Consider the following 18,229-nt stretch of genomic DNA (forward strand, 5'->3'; position numbering starts at 1 on the left):
CATTGCTAATATTTTGCTTGATTTTTTTTTTATTTTTTATTTTTTATTTTTTTTTTAATGGAAGACCATAACTACAGTATCCAGATCCTGCATCCCTCTCCTAAGACTGATTCAGCTTTCCTGGTTCAGAGTGGCTTGGAATCATTTCTTTTTCCCACTTTACCTGTCCTGATTCTGCAAAGAAACCTGCAGAGTCATGCTCTCTGGTAGCCCGGTTGTGCCCACCAATGAGGGCATGGAGCTGGCTGCGAGTGCCACTGGTCCCCAGCCCTCCCAGTTCAGCCCCCTTGCAAGCACTGCTTGGGCGGTGCCCACTCAAAGGTTTTCCTCCCACTTTGCTGTAAAGCAGTGCAGTTTCTGCTATTATTTACACTATAGCATCTTCCCTGATCTACCTCAGGCTACTGGCATGAAAAAGCATCACTTAAAAAGTAATTTAGCAAACAAGTATACTTTCCCTAGGGTGCAAATAAGAGGAAAAGTTGTAGTCAATAGCTAATGTAAGCAAAAGGTGCCTTGGGGGAACCCTAAGAATCACATCTTTGAAACCAGCAATAACTTCTGGTGCTATTGGTCCTGAGGCAGCAGCAGTCAACATTGTTTAAAAAAGCTCCCTTATGGTGTACTCATTAATTAACTGCACTGTTTGTTGATTCTAGATTGATTCAGTTTGTTCTCTGGAGAGCGTTTTTGGAAACTCAGTAATGCCTTGATGCAGAATTTCATCTTCAGGCCCTAAATTCCCAGGATGCTGCTTTACTGGGACATATAGAAGATGAAGTAAAAAGGAGAATTTGCTAAACAAAAATGATAATCAAAATATTTTAAATTCAGATGTAATTTTTGAAGATTTTCCCCACAGAGCTAAAAAATTACCTGCAGCAAAGTTTGACAGACAGGCAGGCTTTATCAAACAGAGAACCAGACAAATAGCATGCAAAGCAGACAGGAAAGTATTTGCTCCTAATTACTTGAAAAAGCATTTTAATTAAGTTGTTTGCCAATTAATGCCTCTTTTTTTAGTATTCCGTAAATATTTAAGCATGTTGCGTAAACTTTTCTTCACAGGGAACACTTACAGATATTAAAGATATTTTTTGAGGATCTTTTAATACTATGCACTTGAAAATGTGAGTGTTCTTGGCTATTCTTGTGAATAAGTAAGCACAGAAATGTGATTTCTATTGCAGGAGAGCTAGAATTTGAAAGCAAATACACGCAGCTCCTTCTCCTCTTGTTGTATTCCTTCAGACTGACAATTCAGTGGTATATGCAGCCAGACCTATTACGATAAATTATTTCACTTCAAAAAGGCTAATTAAGAACAAACAAGAAGCAAGAGGGGGAATTAAAATGATCTCGGCAGCACTGCAGCCTGACCCTGGCTGCATTTAGCCCAGGTACAGCCGGGTCTCTGCCTGTCTCCATCAGGGCCTACATGGCACACAAGCTCTCTGTCCCAGCCCACTCAGAGCAGAAGGTGCCCATGAGTGGAAATGAAAGTACTCAGCCTAAATACACATCCTGCTCCATTCCAGCATGCCTACGGTGCTCTGAGCACTGAAAACAAACATCTCTTTCTCCTCCTATGTTAAAGACTTCCTGTTTTTATGCTGCAGCTGACTCCTTATTTAAATCTCCACATAGGCACTTTATTCTGTTTATTTATTCATTGATTTGCTCTCCCTAGAACATTCCTTCCTAGCCCAAGGTTTGCTTGCTGAATGACCACAGCTTCCCCTTATCTCAGAACTTTGTTTTAGATTTTGAAACCCATATCCTGTCCCATAACCCTTTCACTTTCACTGGTCGTTTATGACTGGAACAGGCTTCGTGTGATGATTCAGGAGAGAGGTTCTGAAACAGCTGTTCAGGGTCAGAGGGGACACAAGCAGTAGGGCTTGTGCTAGGAGAGATCAGAGAGAGGAGGATAACATGGCTGAGACACCCAGCTTAGTGAAGCCTCAGCATCTCATGGGCCTTCGCACGCCTGGGCCACCACCGCCTGCAGCTATTCCTTCAGTAGCTCATATCTTCAAAGGTTTCATCCCTCAAGGTTTCTCAACACAACGCTATCATCACATTACAGTGCACGGAGCTGGCCAGTGCTTCTCACCCAGGATTTCCTCAGTCCGTGCATTTGTAACATGGAGGGAAAGCCTAGAAAAGGCCTGCTTGGATGCCTTGGCTAATTTTATAAGTCACCCCCCTTCCTCTTCTCTTGCACATTTCTGTCTACTCCAGTTCCTCATTCAGACACCGGGTGATTGATGGAGCTGCCCTGTCTATGGAGGCAGCTGAGCCGCAAGGTCAGAATAAAGATCTGTTTGTAAAACAGAGTAGTAAGTTATTAATTAGGTTAAAGAAGAACTTTTGCAATCAGTGCTTTCAAAATCATCAGGGAAGCAAACAAGTGAAATTCCACATGAAACTGTTTATTTAAACTACTTTTTAAAAGAAAAAAAAAAGCCCTGCTGCCTGCTCAAACTATTCCTATTACAAGAAAGGAAGATGCTAAAGAAAATTTTCCCTAGTAGGGGGTTTTCTTTGTAACTTAGTCACAAAATAAAACCTTGAAATGCCATTAAATTAAGCACTCTTTCTGCTTTCTCTGATGATTTTTAGAAACAAGACAAAGAAGGAGATGACAAGCCCCTGAGAAAGAATGGGAAAAAAGCCAACGAAGTTGCAAGAGGCTGAACAGAAGATAAGAGCTGTATTAAAAGATAAGGAGGATAAAGGACTCAAAGTGTGCAAACTTCCATTTGAACAAGGGGGTTCTGAGTCTTACTGAGGACCCTGGGTCCTGCTATGTCATAAATACTAAGCAACAACACAACCTCATCTTACAATACACAACCACTTTCAGGGCTTTTGCTCCTGATCACACCCAGAGTCCTGAAAACACATATGTCAAGAAATATTTCCACAAGTAGAGAAGTAGAATTGTGCTTACCTCTCACCAAAATCATCATCTTATTTCCTGATTTGTGTCAAAAAAGGGCATAGAAAAACTTCACAAGGGCCCTTCAGCCACATCACATAAGACAGCCCAGAGCAACAAAACCTCCCTCAGCAGGGAATATTTTTACCTCTGCTCCTTAAAACAGTGAGATCAAGAGCTGAAAGTTTTCACCTGTGTTGATAGGCAACACCTCACTGCTGATAAGAACTAGAAAATTTCATACCCGTGTAGCTACTTACAGAGAAAATACTGTCTGGATAAATAGCAGTGGCTCACAATACCTAAGAAGTCTCTGTTTCACAGAGGATATGATCCTTGCCTCTCCTAGGTCTGTGTTTGGGAACTGAGTACAGCTAGAGAAGCTGTCCATAGGGCTGTACATCTGGGAGAAACAACTGTGCTTAAGCTCCTAAGCATGCCTCCACTTTGAAGGCATACATCACTAATATCAAAGGCTGGGTGATACGTTCACCATTTTTCTGTTGCTGGTGTCATGCAGAACAGCCAATTGTAGCAGCAGTACCACTGTGCTGCAGAAGGGAAGTGGAGCCCCATGTTTCGTGTGTTCAGGGCAGCCAGGCCTTTCTTCCATTTGCTGATTTGAGCTGCAGCTACAAGCTATGGGTAATCTTAAATGAATGGCTAGCTCAGGGACAACAGTGTCTGTGTATCAAGCACAGATTTTCCGCTAGGCAGACAAGCAGGTTTTAATGTCAAGCAATGCCTGCCTGAAGTCTTTCCTTCTCCTGCTGTAGCTGTATGAAAGAGACAAGTCCTTTGCTTAAGGACTTGTTTTCTGGATTTTTCTGAGTCTGGTGGCAATAAGTCAAGGCTTCAGGTTTTGGAGCAATGACTTCGCATTGCCCTTCAAGCAAAAGGAGGGAAAGGCATATTCAATGTAATCAGTTTGCAAGGTTTTAATTAGATACGTAGGAAGTGTGTTTCTTTTCCATCACGTGCTATGCTCATGGCGAATTTTTTTTTTAAACTTTATTATATCCCTTCCTCAAATTCAACAGTTCTTGAGATTTAAGGAAAGAGAATATCTGCGTGCCCTTAGCAATAATCAATCTGATGGCTAAAGGAAAGGATGGGAGAAAACCAGGGATCTTTGGCCTTTCTTACTACATTTGTTACCTTTGTCTGCCATAAGGAAGACATCTATGAGAATCTGGAGGAACTCCAAACATTTGCCAGCTGGTTTTGAATGTTCTCAGCTGTGTATGCTGTTGGATAATCTTACACTTATTTTCTGCTGTTTGTTGCTGCCAGATAGTGTTACTGTTTAATGACAGTGCTAGAGAAGGCAAAAGTAGGTCCTGTTTCTGAGCTAGAAATAAGCTTGCATAACTCCAGCTGAAAGTTGATCCAGTCTAGAAAGAGAAAAATATCCCCTGTGTGTTCAATTGGCTGCTTTTCCTAATATTGGTGGGAAAATAAACAATTTTCAAGTCTTTGATTTTGTTTATCTTCCTTTCCATGATTAAGGCCAGTACTTTTATATATTAAAAAAAAAAAAAAAAAAAATCAAAGTAGAGTCTGAAAACACTTGCAGAATTTCTGCCAGATCTGTCTGATCTGAAAAACTTCCCTTAGTCCTCTCCCTTTACCATGCATTAAGTTTTGATGGCTTTCCACCCAGGATCAAGTGGTTCTTTTTGTCTCCTCCTAGATTTAAATGTGAATTTCATAGGCAGTCAGAAACTCCTGTTTTCTAAACATTTACCCAGCAGTTCAATGACCCATTACTATTCTATTTTTGTTTTAGAAAAGATGCTCTCATAATACATGTCAAGGACAGCAAAATAAATACGATGTTCCATCTTGACCCCTGAAGTCACTGTCAGCTTCTTCCCAGCACAAAGTCTAATTAAAGACACAAGTGATCCGTCAGAAATTTTGTTGGGCTCTGTGAAAACTGTGCATCAGAATTTGTTTAGAGAATGTGATGTGTTTATTCAGTGAATGAACTCAAAATAGCTGAAATTCTCAGTTAAAGATTCTATGGATTTGATCAATAACGCATACTTTGTTTTCTCATCTGCGTTTATGTTAATAAATTCCCCACTCTTAGGTTCTTATTCCTCTTTCTAATTCTCCTCATGCTTTCAGCTATCATTTTCCTCCTCCTTATAGAAATGTTTTACTCCTGTTCTAACTATGGAAATAAATCATTAGTTACAACACTATTCACCTGTTAACTTCAGTTAGGCTGATCACTGAAACAATGGATGCCACCAAAATCCACAGTTAGCTGTAAATTAGCTTGCATTTCTAGAAATCTCTCATTAATTAGCTGTGTTTTCACTTCCATGATTAAAACCTGTTAGGAACCCCCTTTCCTGCACATTCCATCCTTCTGAGGTTAGAGTTTTTGGACAACTCTCAACAGATAGATTCTATTAGAAAATAAAAATATGTTACAAGCAAAAGCTCTTCCCAGCAAAGAACCATTTTGTTCCAATCTCAGTTTGTTTTGGATTGTTGGAATGATTCATTTTGTTCCATGGATGTAAACAAACAAACATTAAGTACATATCCACTTCAGAAGAATTTTTGATTACAGATTTGCAATAAATAAAGTCCAAACAATATTCCAACATTTTTTTTCCCCAAAAATATTCACTGAGGTAGCTTTTGATTCTTCTGGGACCATTCTCACTGAGTCTAAATCGCATTAACTTGTTGGATTTTAACTGACTCTGCTATTAGAAAGAGCTATGTAAGGCATCCTGTGTGCAGACATTGGGCAAAACACACAGTGTGCTGCCAAACACCTGCCCTAATCAGAGAGACCTGGGCTCTGCTGTGTGCATGCACCCATATATCGGTTTAGAATCATAGAATCATAGAATCACTAAGGTTGGAAAAGATCTCCAAGATCACCTAGTCCAACCATCAACTTATCCCCACCATGCCCACTAATCCCCATCCCTCAGTGCCACATCTCTGTGGTTCTTGAACTCCTCCAGGGGTGGTGACTCCACTATCTCCCTGGGCAGACTGTTCTAACGCATTACCACCCTTTCTGAGAAGAAATTTTTCCAAATATCCAGCCTGAACCTCCATTGGTGCAACTTGAACCAATTCCCTCTCATTTAGATGCAGCTTAAGCAGGATGTCTGTAGGCTGGAATGATGGTCAGGGCCATGTAATTCAGACAGCTTTGAGGAAGACAGCTATAAACACTCTTTCTTACAACTGGCATTTCACTTTTACCTCCAGGACACTTCCTAAGTGACAAGTGAGTGCTGCCATAAAGGAGCACAGAGTTTTGCAAGAGGAATATTCCCTCGGGACCCAGAAGGGCTTGAAATTTCAATTGTATGCTCTCCTCAACTAGCTGATATTGGCATAAAAAATGAATAATAGCTTTGTTCAAATAGGACAGGAAAATGAAAACTCCCATGTGCATCTGGTGCTCTAGAGATGTGCAGCTGGCATAGGGGGTAGGATGAGAAGGCAGCAGCTGCTCTTTGAGGTACATTCCCCTTGGGATTGAGCATACCTCTAGTCAGGAATACATCTGGGAGTTAGCACTAGCTGAACGAGAAGTCCTACCTAGGTGAACCAGTCAGTGGGGACTGCACAGAGGACTCATGCCATGGAGGGAATATGACAACCAGCAGCATGGGATGCCTCTGCGAGAGTGCAGGCTTGTCTTTTGTAACCTCAGAGTGTAGCCCATGTATGTAGCATTCAGCCCCCTCCTCACCTGGGCTCTCACTGTCCTGCTGCTGGCACGGAGGAGTTTCATGCTTGGCAGGTCAGAGCACTTAGCACAACCCTCTCTTTGGAAGTGCTGCTCTCATCTGCTGAGAAAAGACCCATGCATTCACAGGGAACTGCAGTTCACAACAAAAAATCATAGAATAATAGAATGGCATGGGTTGAAAAGGACCATAAAGATCATCTAGTTTCAATCTCCTTCCACAGGCAGGGTTGCCAATCCCAAACCAGACCAGGCTGCCCTGAGCCACGTCCAGCCTGACCTTGGATGCCTCTAGGGATGGAGCATCCACAACTTCCCTGGGCAACCTGCTCCAGTGCTTCACCACCCCCTGAGTGAAAAACTTCCTCCTAACATCCAACCTAAATCCCCACTGTCTCAGTTTAAAGCCCGCCAAGAGGCTTTGGGTAGATTTAGGGACCTACCAAATAGAGGAAACAAAACTGGGTGTCCCACCTACCAGCTTCTCCAGGTGCTGCCATTCAGCAAACCTGTGCCCTGCTCAGTTGATTGAAGGGAGACCAAATCCCCGCTTCCGTGAGGTTTCCATAACCTGGTATTTATTACTCCTCTCAGAGATATTCCAGTATTTGTCTGCTTTTAAAATCTTGTGCCATGCCCCTGCTGACTTCCAGCAATCGTCTACCTCATGCAGTGTCCTTTTTAAAGCTCAGTCCGAGCCACTTAACTCACCCGAGCTACCACATTTAGAGTCCACTGAGTTCTCAGACTGACGGCCTGTGACTAAGTTTTCGCCACTGTGACTTTTGGATGCAACAGTGGGCTTGGCCTGTAGGCCAAAAAATGTAAAGCTAACATGAATTGGCAACCTGCCCAGCTGGGTCTCCCATGGAACAAATGTACAATTTGTCAATTTTAACTTCCCTTTTATTAGAAGTGCTTATGTGTAGATGTGTAGCAAAAGGACCTTTCTAAAGGTATATGGCTCAGTAGTTAGAAAAAAATCCTTCTGAGAATGAGAAAGAAAATCAACATCCAACTTTACCATTGCATGTAGTTTTCAGTCACTGACTCAGAGAATTTCAGTCATGGTCCCACGTCCTGGCTGTCATTAGCAGCAGCCTGCAATGGTCCCACGGATTTACTTCCCGCTCTTTTCGTTATGGACTCTGATAGGAAGGAGTATTTAAGGTTGCTCATTGTGTAGAGATATTAAAGTCTAAGAAGAGGCAGTGCATATCTACCATGTCTTTCAGATTCTCCTTGCTTTTAAATTACCTCAACCTGCAACTATTGATGTATTGGCAAACAAATGTCAAAATAAATCCCTCACTTTGTTCTCCTCTGACACATTACAAAGATAACAACTTCCACTAAATTTGATTTAATCTTTTCAGAATCTCTACTAACCTACTTGCAATCCCAATCTCTTAATGCTGAGTCTAATTTTGTCCCCATCCAGACAGCAAAAATATTTATTGTACATTTAAATATATCTAATGTGAATTAAAAATTAAAGAGTTTTCACTTTGGTTATAAAAACTAGGCATTAAAACAAACAAACAAACAAACAAACAAAAAAAAAAACAAAAAGCAAAACCCCAAAATATCTAGAACTGCAGAGATCTCCTGTCTGCATCACAGTCCTTTAAAACCCCTGTCCCTGAGTCTCCTACGGGTCTCCAGAATGAAAATAGCTTATCCCATATCTGAGTATATTCTATTGCTGCCTGGATTTTTTTAGTGAATACAGTTTTCAGAAAGCAAATGATATTTAGCTCAGTTGCAAAGACAGGCACACAAATCCATTTTTATATATGTCATCCACTTCTGCAGGGATGAAGATCAAAATCCTTAATATCCTCCTTCTAGCCCTCTTTAAACAGAGATTTACACACAGATTTATTTCAATTCCAGTTGATAATGACTTATAAGAGTCTTGATGTCTTTGGAAAAATCATCCTTGGCAGTTCTCCATTGACCCCCACAGTCACGAGCATCACATCAGCTTGAAAATGGCTTATTTGTGTGGCTAAAAAGAAAATCCAATCTATTTACATATTAGGTCAATTATTTTCATTAAATGTTATCATAATTCTTCTTTTCAGTGTGCTTGGCATGATTCAAGTCTGATGTTCTCACAAGATACCTGCTAAATATTTATCATATGGATATTTCTATTTAACGTAATCTGCTTTCGGGTTAATAGGTTTACCTTTTGTGCTAGAGGAAACTAGCATGTGGGTTGTATTTTGGTCACAGTAAGTGGTGGTATATTCATGAAATATCAAACACTTTTGCGCAGTATCAGTTATTTAGAGGAGAAAAAAAATCAATACAGTGTAGAAAATGACAAGAGTAAACATGGAAATTAACTCCTGGCACATCTTTTGTTCTGGGCTGTAATACCCATATTAAGATTGCCCCTTTTTAATAGCTTTCGAAAGAATTTCTTGCATAATGGCATTTTAGTCATCATGTTAATGTCAACAAACAAGGCAGATTAATGCTTATAATCCTGAGCTGTCTCACATTCTGCTTATTAGAACTGTAGGCAGATCTTCATTAGGATGAATGACATCTGAATCTATAAGCTCGTCACAACAGAGGCACCTTCTTGCTGTGGTGTCACCCTGCAGATGACAATGTCGGCCATTATGAATGACACTCCACAATTCGTTACTTCCTGCCTCAAATTGCAGTTAATCTTTCATCCAAACTGTACACATGTGCAGCTTTAAGTGGGCTATCACAGCAAGTACCCAGTAATGCTGCAAGCACATGGAGAATGACAGAAGGTAAATTGCTTGTCAGGAGGTCTGTATTTCAATTCACAGCATATTCCAAACACGTTGTGGTGAAAGCTCTCCACAACAGCTGCTTTCATTGCTAACTATTTTTGATGTAAATGTCAATAAAGCTCCAGGCCCTTTCATATTTTTGGCCAAGACTGTCCATCTTTCCCTATGCAGGCTGGCAGGTTGAGCTCCATTTATCTACTCTTAGGAACATGTCCTATAATAATGATTGTCTCTGGAGACCGTTTAGAGTGATTGAAAGCAGTGATTGGGACAATAGGCTGCTGAATTTCATTGCTGGATTGGGTTGACAGGTGACTGCTTTTATATCCTCTAATCTAGAAGAGACGGAAATAAAAACACAGTTATATCTAATCAACAGACAGGCATCTACAGATTGCAAAACCGTACCTTCAGCTTACCCTTCTCACTGGAACGACTCGACCACAAATTGTTACAGGGCTCCCATATTTCTCAGGTGGTCAGAGGGCTTTGAACAGAAGGGAAAAAGCAGCAGACGTGTTGCCTCCCTAGAAATGAGAAGTAGGGAAAGAACTAGTCACAGGCTGTGTAGATCTACCAGTAGAAACACCAGCTGCTGTTTTTAGTAGCTGCAGTTAAGACATTCATTTTGCTTAATGAAAATCCATGGGTGTTACAGAAAGAGGGAACTTCATCCTTAATCAAAGAGACTATCAATGTTATATATGTTGAATTTTAACATACTGATTATAGAAATGCACTTTATTTATTTACTTTTTCCTCTGGCATGGCTGGCACGTTTTGTCTGGCATCTCAGCAAAAGTTCTGTAAATTCACTAAACTTACGGCAGACTTTCAATTTTTTTTTATTTATAAAGTTGGTAATTAGCACACCACTGGGTTTTCCAGTGAAGATGGGAAGATGATCAGGTAGAATTCTGAAAACAGTGTGGCAAGTGGTCTAAAATATTCACTCAGTACCAGCATCTGGCTCCTTGGCAGACCCCAAAGGCAGTTGTGCTGGCACCTTTGAAATTCCCTGTGAGTCTGTGTAGTTGCCTATGGTTACACAGCAGCTGGGCTCTGGCTTCCTTGTCCTCTCTGCTACCACCTTTGCTTCTGTAAATCACATGCACTTCTACCCACTCTTGATGCCGAGGTTGCGTATACTTCCCCCCTCCTCATTTGTAGATTAGGGGCAGAGGGTTAGAGAGTTTATCCTTATCCATCTCCTTGTATCTAAATCCGCGTTTATATAGTTTGTAAACTTCTGTTTACTTGAATACTGAGCAGCTTTCTGTGGCTCTAGGCAATGCTGACAGAAGTGATGAGAACAATATGATTAAAAGCAGTTAATTGCCCAACCCCTAGTTGTCTGAGGCAAGTCTCTGACAAAAACCCAATTCAAAAAACTCTACTCCCTAATGTCTGAGCTCTAGCTTTCAATTAAAAAGAAAAAAAGAAAATAACAGAATAAATTTTGACTTTAATAAGCCTACACCAATAGCAGTTTTATTTTGGAATTTTGAAAGGAAAATATCTGCTTTGTAAGAAATATTTATAGGAAATTTGATTTCTCCATAGAACTGAAGATGGGTCTTTTAAATAAGATTCATGATGGATATTTAATGTAGAATTTATTCAGAAGGGAGAAGGAAGCAATTCTTTCCAGATCTCAAATAACAATTCTGTAAATTGCAAACTTGTAAATTGCAATCCATTCTGGTTTAAGAGCCAGTGTGGAATGTTTAAAATCTGGTTAAAACTATAAGCATGTGCCACAGAAGTGGCCGTGTAAAATTTTACTTTCCTAAAGACAGGTATTTCTGTTTTGAAACTGTTCAGGTTGCCAGCAAGACATAGCAAGGTAATTTCTAATAAAGGAAGAAACACTTGAGTTTTTGAGAAATGTGTGCAGAGTCTATTACAAATCTCCTTAAATTTGCTGGTTAAACTGAAAGACTGTAATGAAAAAAAGGAAATTAAAACCAAACCGAACAAAATCAAACAAATAACAAAACTAAACAAAAATAGCCCAATGAATTAAACAAACAAACAAAAAACACAATAAGGAGACTCCCAGACGAAAAGAAAAAGATATATGAAAAAAATAACCCATGCTTTCTTTTCATACAAATATTCAGTTTTTACACTGTGGGTGACTAAGAGGAAGGGAGACTATTATTGCTGATGCCACAGATGCCACTCTGGCTCTATGTGCATCTTCACCCTTACCTTATATCTTACCTTAAAAAATTTATAGATGAAAGATTGATTGCCTTGTCAAGAAATGCACAAAAAGCCATCAAATGCATGCTATTTTGAAGACAGAAAGTTTGCTGCATGCAAGAATATCCACTGAGACATAAAAATCGGAAGTAACTGAGTTTCACAATATCACTGCAGAGCCAACAGTACTGTAGTACAAACAGTTCTCAATTTACCCATTATCCAAAAAAAAAAAAAAAAAAGAACCAACCCATAGATTGTTTTTATTCAGACAAGTACTGAAATGTATTAGCTTCTTATCAGTACAGAAAGGAAAACCACGGGAAGACACTTGGGAAGACACCGAGGAGGAAAATCAAATAAATTAATACTGCATTATTTGAACAGGAAATGTGAAGTTGTGATCATATGTAGAAGCATTACCATTTCTTCAATAATTTTCAGAAAAGAAGTTGTCCAGATACTTGCACTACTTTTTCTTGTTTTGTCTTTGTGGGCAAGCTTCCAAAGAATTCTGCTACTGGACAGCCAAGGAAATTGCCTGTTAATTTGGAAATATCTGAAAAGTGAAGAAACTGCTTACTGGCTTGCTTCTCATTTCATGTAATTTCCCAGAACACAAGTTATTGTTGAATGTGTCTTATTTTCACTCAAATTTCTTCTGCTTATCCAGAGATAATATTTGACACACAATCTCATGAACATTTAATAACACATTTCATAAGATTTTTTATGAAGAAGTAAGATAAAGCCTGAAGTTGAGTTCTGTGAAGTGGTGCTGGGAAGGGCAAGTAACGGTGTATGTTTGGATCTTTACAAAAATGGAATAAATGTTTTTTTGCCACTCTGTAAATTTACTCAATGAATCATCTGTGAGTTGGATGGTACCCACAAGGATTATTGGCTCCACACAGGACCATACAAAAAATCAAACTGTATTTCTGAGAGTTTTGTCCAAACATTTCCTGAACTCCCACGGGCATAGCACTGGTGGAAACCAAGCTATGTCCCCTTGACTGTGCTACAACAATCAAGCTGCAGCAAAGACTGGAAAGACAAGGTTTGTTGCACAAGTCATTTTATGCGTGAAGTACAGGAGGAAAACCCAAAGATAGAACCTGCATGGACAGTTTGACCATTTGTCTTCTGAACACAGTCAGTACCATTGATGGGTGTGTTTCCAGAAATTCATTCATATTCTACATGCATTTCAGGGTTGTGGAGCACATCCAAAGCAGGTGTGATCAGGAATTCTGAATGTTCAATGTCCTGGGCAGAGCTGTTGCCCCAGTCAGGCTGCCAAAGTTCAGGAATTTCCAGGCAGATTTTCAAGATCCTTAAACTCTATCTACACAGAATTTCTGGCAAGAAAAGGGGGTGTGTCAAAGTGGAAGTTCAATATCTGGTAGCCTTTCATACAGTTCCAGTTAAGAACAGCATGGCTTTCTGCGTAAAGTCTTAGATCACATAGGCTGCAGCTAAACCATATGTTGAGTGCATATAGAGTATAAATGGAAAGAAGGTAAACATATTGCACAGTTTGCAATTTTGCAGTGGAAGGGGAAATAAAATCTAATCGAACCCATATCCTAGAAACTATTCATAATGTTGTGTTTTGAGTGAATTTTCCCTTTTCTGGCTTTACATTATTTTTCTGTAGGAGTAGGATCCTACATATGACTTGATGTTTGTTCCAACATCTTAATCTCTTCCTTAATTGTATGCTGTGCTGTCTAAGTTTATTTTCCTTTCTTCTGCATCGTCCTGAACTAGACAAACCCTCTCTTGAACAAACTCTTTAAGGAACACTTAGACAGAAAATTTACATTGAAATCCCTGTCACGGATATTTGCCTCAACTAGATGACATCTTTGGTCTCTCACAGAGGTGTCAGAAGGTGAAATATGTTAGGTAATGTGTGTGTGTGCATGCATGCCTCTTCTCTGGTAAAAAGAACAAGATGTCTGTTGAAGGCTTTAAAATAGCAATGCTAGTTTAAACCTAGTCAGTTATCCTTGACAGAAGAGATATAATCCGATATTTCTGCTGCTAGAAATTCTCTTTGGATAGTTGTGGATCTTGTGTGTTTTCAGAAGGTCATTCAGTTTTACTTTACCTTAACCATAGAATCATAGAATCATAGAATCATAGAATCATAGAATCATAGAATCATAGAATCATAGAATGGCCTGGGTTGGAAGGAACCTCAAGGATCACCAAGCTCCAACCCCCTTGCCACAGGCAGGACTGACAACCTCCATGTTTAATACTAGACCAAGCTGCCCAGGTCCCCATCCAACCTGGCCTTGAATACCTCCAGGGATGGGGCATCCACAACCTCTCTGAGTAAATTTAACCCATGTAGCTTTTAGCTCCTCACTGAGCTTAACAGGCTCAGTGAAGAGAGAGAGAAAGAGGGAGTGAAAGCAGAGGGAGGTGAGTCTTAATGTACCAATATAAAACCCAATGGATTTAAGTTGTGGGCCACCTAGATAGTTAACTTAGTCACATCATTTACATGTTTAAAGTTAAATGGAGTGAGTCTCTCCCAGTTAGGTTAAAACCAAGGTAGATGTAAACCCAATTCACTCCTCCGACATACTCAGGAGTCATGTACTCAGCTGATGTGGAATGTTTTCAGACATGAAGACTAAATGGTTTACAGATATTCCACACTCCATTTTGTGTGGAGTGTGTTTTTGTGAAACAGCAGCCTGATGCACTGTACCAGATCTGCATCCAAAGTGCAGACTGAGAATATTTTTCCGAGGAAGGCCGATATTCGTGGTCTTTCTAAGTTTGGAATGCACTTGAATAATAACAACTTTTATAGTAAAATATTGTTTTTAAATTACTTCTGTTTAATTTTGTACCTCAATAGAGTCCTCAGTGAAAACCTTCAGTAAGGTATTCATTGTATGAAAATGAACTCTGGCTTCTTCAAGAAATTAATAATCTAAACCTAGTAAAAAATACTCTAGAAGCTTGATTTGAATGTCTAACAATATCCTGTGTCATATTAGCAATGCTGTATCTGTACTGTGGCATGGGAGGAGCATGTAACTTTTGATGAGCATATTTAGCTTGCAATATTAGATGAATAATTAAACTTTTATTAAAGAGGGGTGCAAGGTATAACCTGAAAAATGTCACAAGCAGTAAAACAAATCTTTGATATATGAAGATGTAAAAAAGTGTGTTAGGCAAAGTGTGTAATAAGGCTCTTTTATTTACAGTAAAGTGACTTTTTATTGTCTATATTTTTTCCCCTTTAATTGCTCACAATGGAGGAGTTAATGTTCAAGAGGGGAGTATGAATAAACTCATATCAAAAAGTCAGAAGGAGAGTTTGTATCAGTATTCTGCATTCCCTGCAATTCGGTGTGCTATCAGATATGTATCTCTGGAAATCTTGAATCAGCTTACCAAAAACACATCTACCACAGTCTTACAACAAATCATTGAGGAAGAAAATTTATGCAATAAGGATTGACTATTACACAATTAAATGTGATGTCATGTGGTAGCACAGTAACATGGAAAATTTGTCCATTGCTATATATTATGTAAGGGATGATTCATCCCTGAAAATTTCTCAGGGAAGAGGTGCAACTCAATCATCTTCATGCCAACTGCACCTCTGACATGATTATTGCTCCTTTGAAATCAGCTGAGTTCTTTTCTAGTGGCATCATTAATTTGTGCTATTATAAGGCAAGTACAAAATTTATGAAGACGAGTTGGCATATAAATACATGTCCAGAAGGATTGTGAAAAGGAAATACATTGAACTATGCGTGATTTCAGGCGTCTATTTCATTGAATAGGGTATGTCTCAAAAAGAGCATTTATGAAAATGTTCCAAATGGTTATTGCTGGGGCAATTATGGGGTTTTTAGTTTTTTAAATGTTTTATTGTTTGCTGTCATTGGCATGGTAATAAAGAAGAAGAAATATGAAAAGAAGCACAAAACTAACAGCAGATCTTTCCTAGCGTTAATGAATATATTTACTATTCTAGTATCCTGTAATGCATTATTACAGCGTGAGTTTCTTCTATTGGCTCATCCTTTCCTATAGTTGCAGAAGGTGAATTTGAATAGTCTTTGTTAGTACAGAACCAAACAAGGAACCAAAATGTAGTTTGACCTTGTAAAATCTGAAAGGTGACTACCATTTTCAACCTTGGAGGCTGAATCATAGTTTAGCAAAAGAAATCCCTACTGGATGAGTACCGCAATAATTGCCACTGTCTATTTATCAGTTCTTGAAAGGGCTTTAGTTTCAAGAAATGATCTGATAAGGGAAGAATAGATGTCAGTGTTTCAGGCACACCCTTTTATTAAGGACATAAGACAGAGGAAGAAAAATTTTCACAAACTTCTTGCATATGCTGGTTTATTGCTGAACTTTTTGCATCTTGAGTGCTGTGGGCATCAGCAACAACAAACAAATCTCAGTCATTTTAGATGAACAAAGCTTATTGCACAGGTCAGAAAGACCAGGCAACAGATGCTGCACAGATGACTTGGAGTGTGTTCCCCACAAAACAGTGAAAAAGTTTGAGAGTCACGAAGGAAGAATGGCGAGGAGATAGCTACCTCACTACTTAGCGTATGAGTGTGGATGAGTCAAACAAGCACACAGCAGGGAGCTGGCTCCTAATGTTCACAGAGCACATGCTTGCATTTATTAGCAGTTCCTCCTTGGTGAGCACCAAGTCCACATTGTGTCACTGACCACCAAGCAGGATGGTAGGCTTGGATGGAGAGCCTGGAAGATGAAGATCGTGGAGGGGAATGTGGGAGCCCTTACTCCAGGCCGGCTGTGTGGTGGCATCAGTGGCAAGCAGCAGGTAGCACAGACAATTGAGAGCAGGGGTGGAAACACACGCTTCACTCATGGCTCCCTTTGATGCCTGGATCACATCCTCTCTTGGACCAGCAAACTCTAACACCTCTTCTGAAATCAGCTCCAACTGATGATGAGCTACATCTGGCCTGTGAAATGAAAATAGCAAAACCTTTGATTGAGTCCAAGTTAAGTGGATCTTCATCATCTGCTCAGTCAACTTTTGCCAAGATGAATGATACTGTGACAGTATTCTAATAATTTCTGAGGTGGGTTGCCTCCTTTTTTCAATTTGTTCTGAAAAGAACAAACTGCAAACACTTGGAAAATTTACTGCTCTGTAAGGGAGGAATTTTGCTATTCAAGCACATCCATGGCATTTCACTGAGTGAAATAGAATGTTAAATGTATGCTTTATTCAAACTAAAAAATACAGACTTCGGTGATAAAAGAGGGATCAGATTTTCCTGTTATGTCCCAATGCCTACTTTTGTTTACTTCATTTGTATTTTAGTGTTTTTCCTATAAGTAGTTGTATTTGACAGAAGTTGGATATTTTCTTTTAAAAGGTCTTTGCCTGTGTATGAACTAGCCTAATTCTCAGGCAGAGGGAATTGTTCCATTGCCACTTCTACCAAAGGGCAAATAAAAACACATCTTTACTAACACATCCACAAGCAAGTTTATGAAAAAGATCAGAAACTGGCATTTAGAGGGGAGTTAAACATTGATCATTTGTGTTATTCTGCAAATTCGCTGTAAAAAGTTAGTTAGATTCCTGTACTCACATTTTAGTGCATTGACTCTCAGAGTCCTGAGAATAATTATTAAATAATTCCAGCATCTTTTTCTGTGAATTAGTTACTCAGTATGAGAAGATGTTCAGCAGCCATGCAAGGTAGTCATCTGAGGCTTTCTTGTCACGGTGTTTGTTAACAGCATGACAAAGGCACTGCTTCCCTCTTTGTCTTTCAGTTTCACTGTAGGACCCAGTATTTTTCCAGCTGAAACATCCATGTAATACAGGAAAACTCTGCCATCTCCTACATACAAGAGTTCCAAAACCCCCAAAGCCCAAACTTGTCTCTCCCTGTGGAGTCAACTCTCATTGGATTTTTCTTTTCTCAGGGTCTTCAGAGCACAAAGAGAGCATTTGATTCATAACAAGAAATTCACTGAGTTATAACCCAATGTAATGCAGTCTCCAGACCTTTTCTGCCAATCTTTCTTTTCCCGAGTCTCATGTTAGCAGAAAACTGACCTTCCCGCTGAAAGAAACTACACAAGATAGCCTTTTTTAAGAAGCCTGAAAACATGGTATAGTTGGTTAAATAGATAGTAATGTGTTATATTTGTTTGTGGAAAGGGGGAAAAAACCCCAGCAGTTTATTTAATTGCTGGAATTATTTGGAACCAGATTTCAGAGAGAAGGACTGCTGATCAGTCTCTGTTTAATCTCTAGTGGGAGATAGTTCATGTTACCAAATGATTTGACGTTTCAACACAAATGACAAACTGTGTTCAGAGAGCTCCAAGACTCTGCCAGCATGGCTGGAGACTAAATCACCTTTCCTCTTTATAGTAGATTAAGTTGTCCTTCCAAATCGGGGTTAAGGTCATTGGCAGGGCAGTATGAGAATGAGAGCATCTGTCTGAAATATACCTGGGCTGCAGATATATTCAGAGATTCAATTTCTGATGCTGCCAATCCCT

The 18,229-nt window shown here is 39.5% G+C and overlaps 1 long non-coding RNA gene across 1 annotated transcript; it reads right to left on the bottom strand.

The window, feature by feature from the left end:
• Positions 1-9,021: 9,021 nt before the first annotated feature.
• On the bottom strand, positions 9,022-11,803 carry LOC121109881. The gene is made up of 3 exons (XR_005857626.2): positions 11,684-11,803; positions 9,877-9,984; positions 9,022-9,792 (listed from the first exon to the last, which is right to left on the bottom strand). It is a non-coding gene; the product is annotated as an uncharacterized LOC121109881 (long non-coding RNA).
• Positions 11,804-18,229: the final 6,426 nt, after the last annotated feature.

This window comes from Gallus gallus, chromosome 2, assembly GCF_016699485.2.
Source record: "Gallus gallus isolate bGalGal1 chromosome 2, bGalGal1.mat.broiler.GRCg7b, whole genome shotgun sequence".
Lineage (NCBI taxonomy): Eukaryota > Metazoa > Chordata > Aves > Galliformes > Phasianidae > Gallus > Gallus gallus.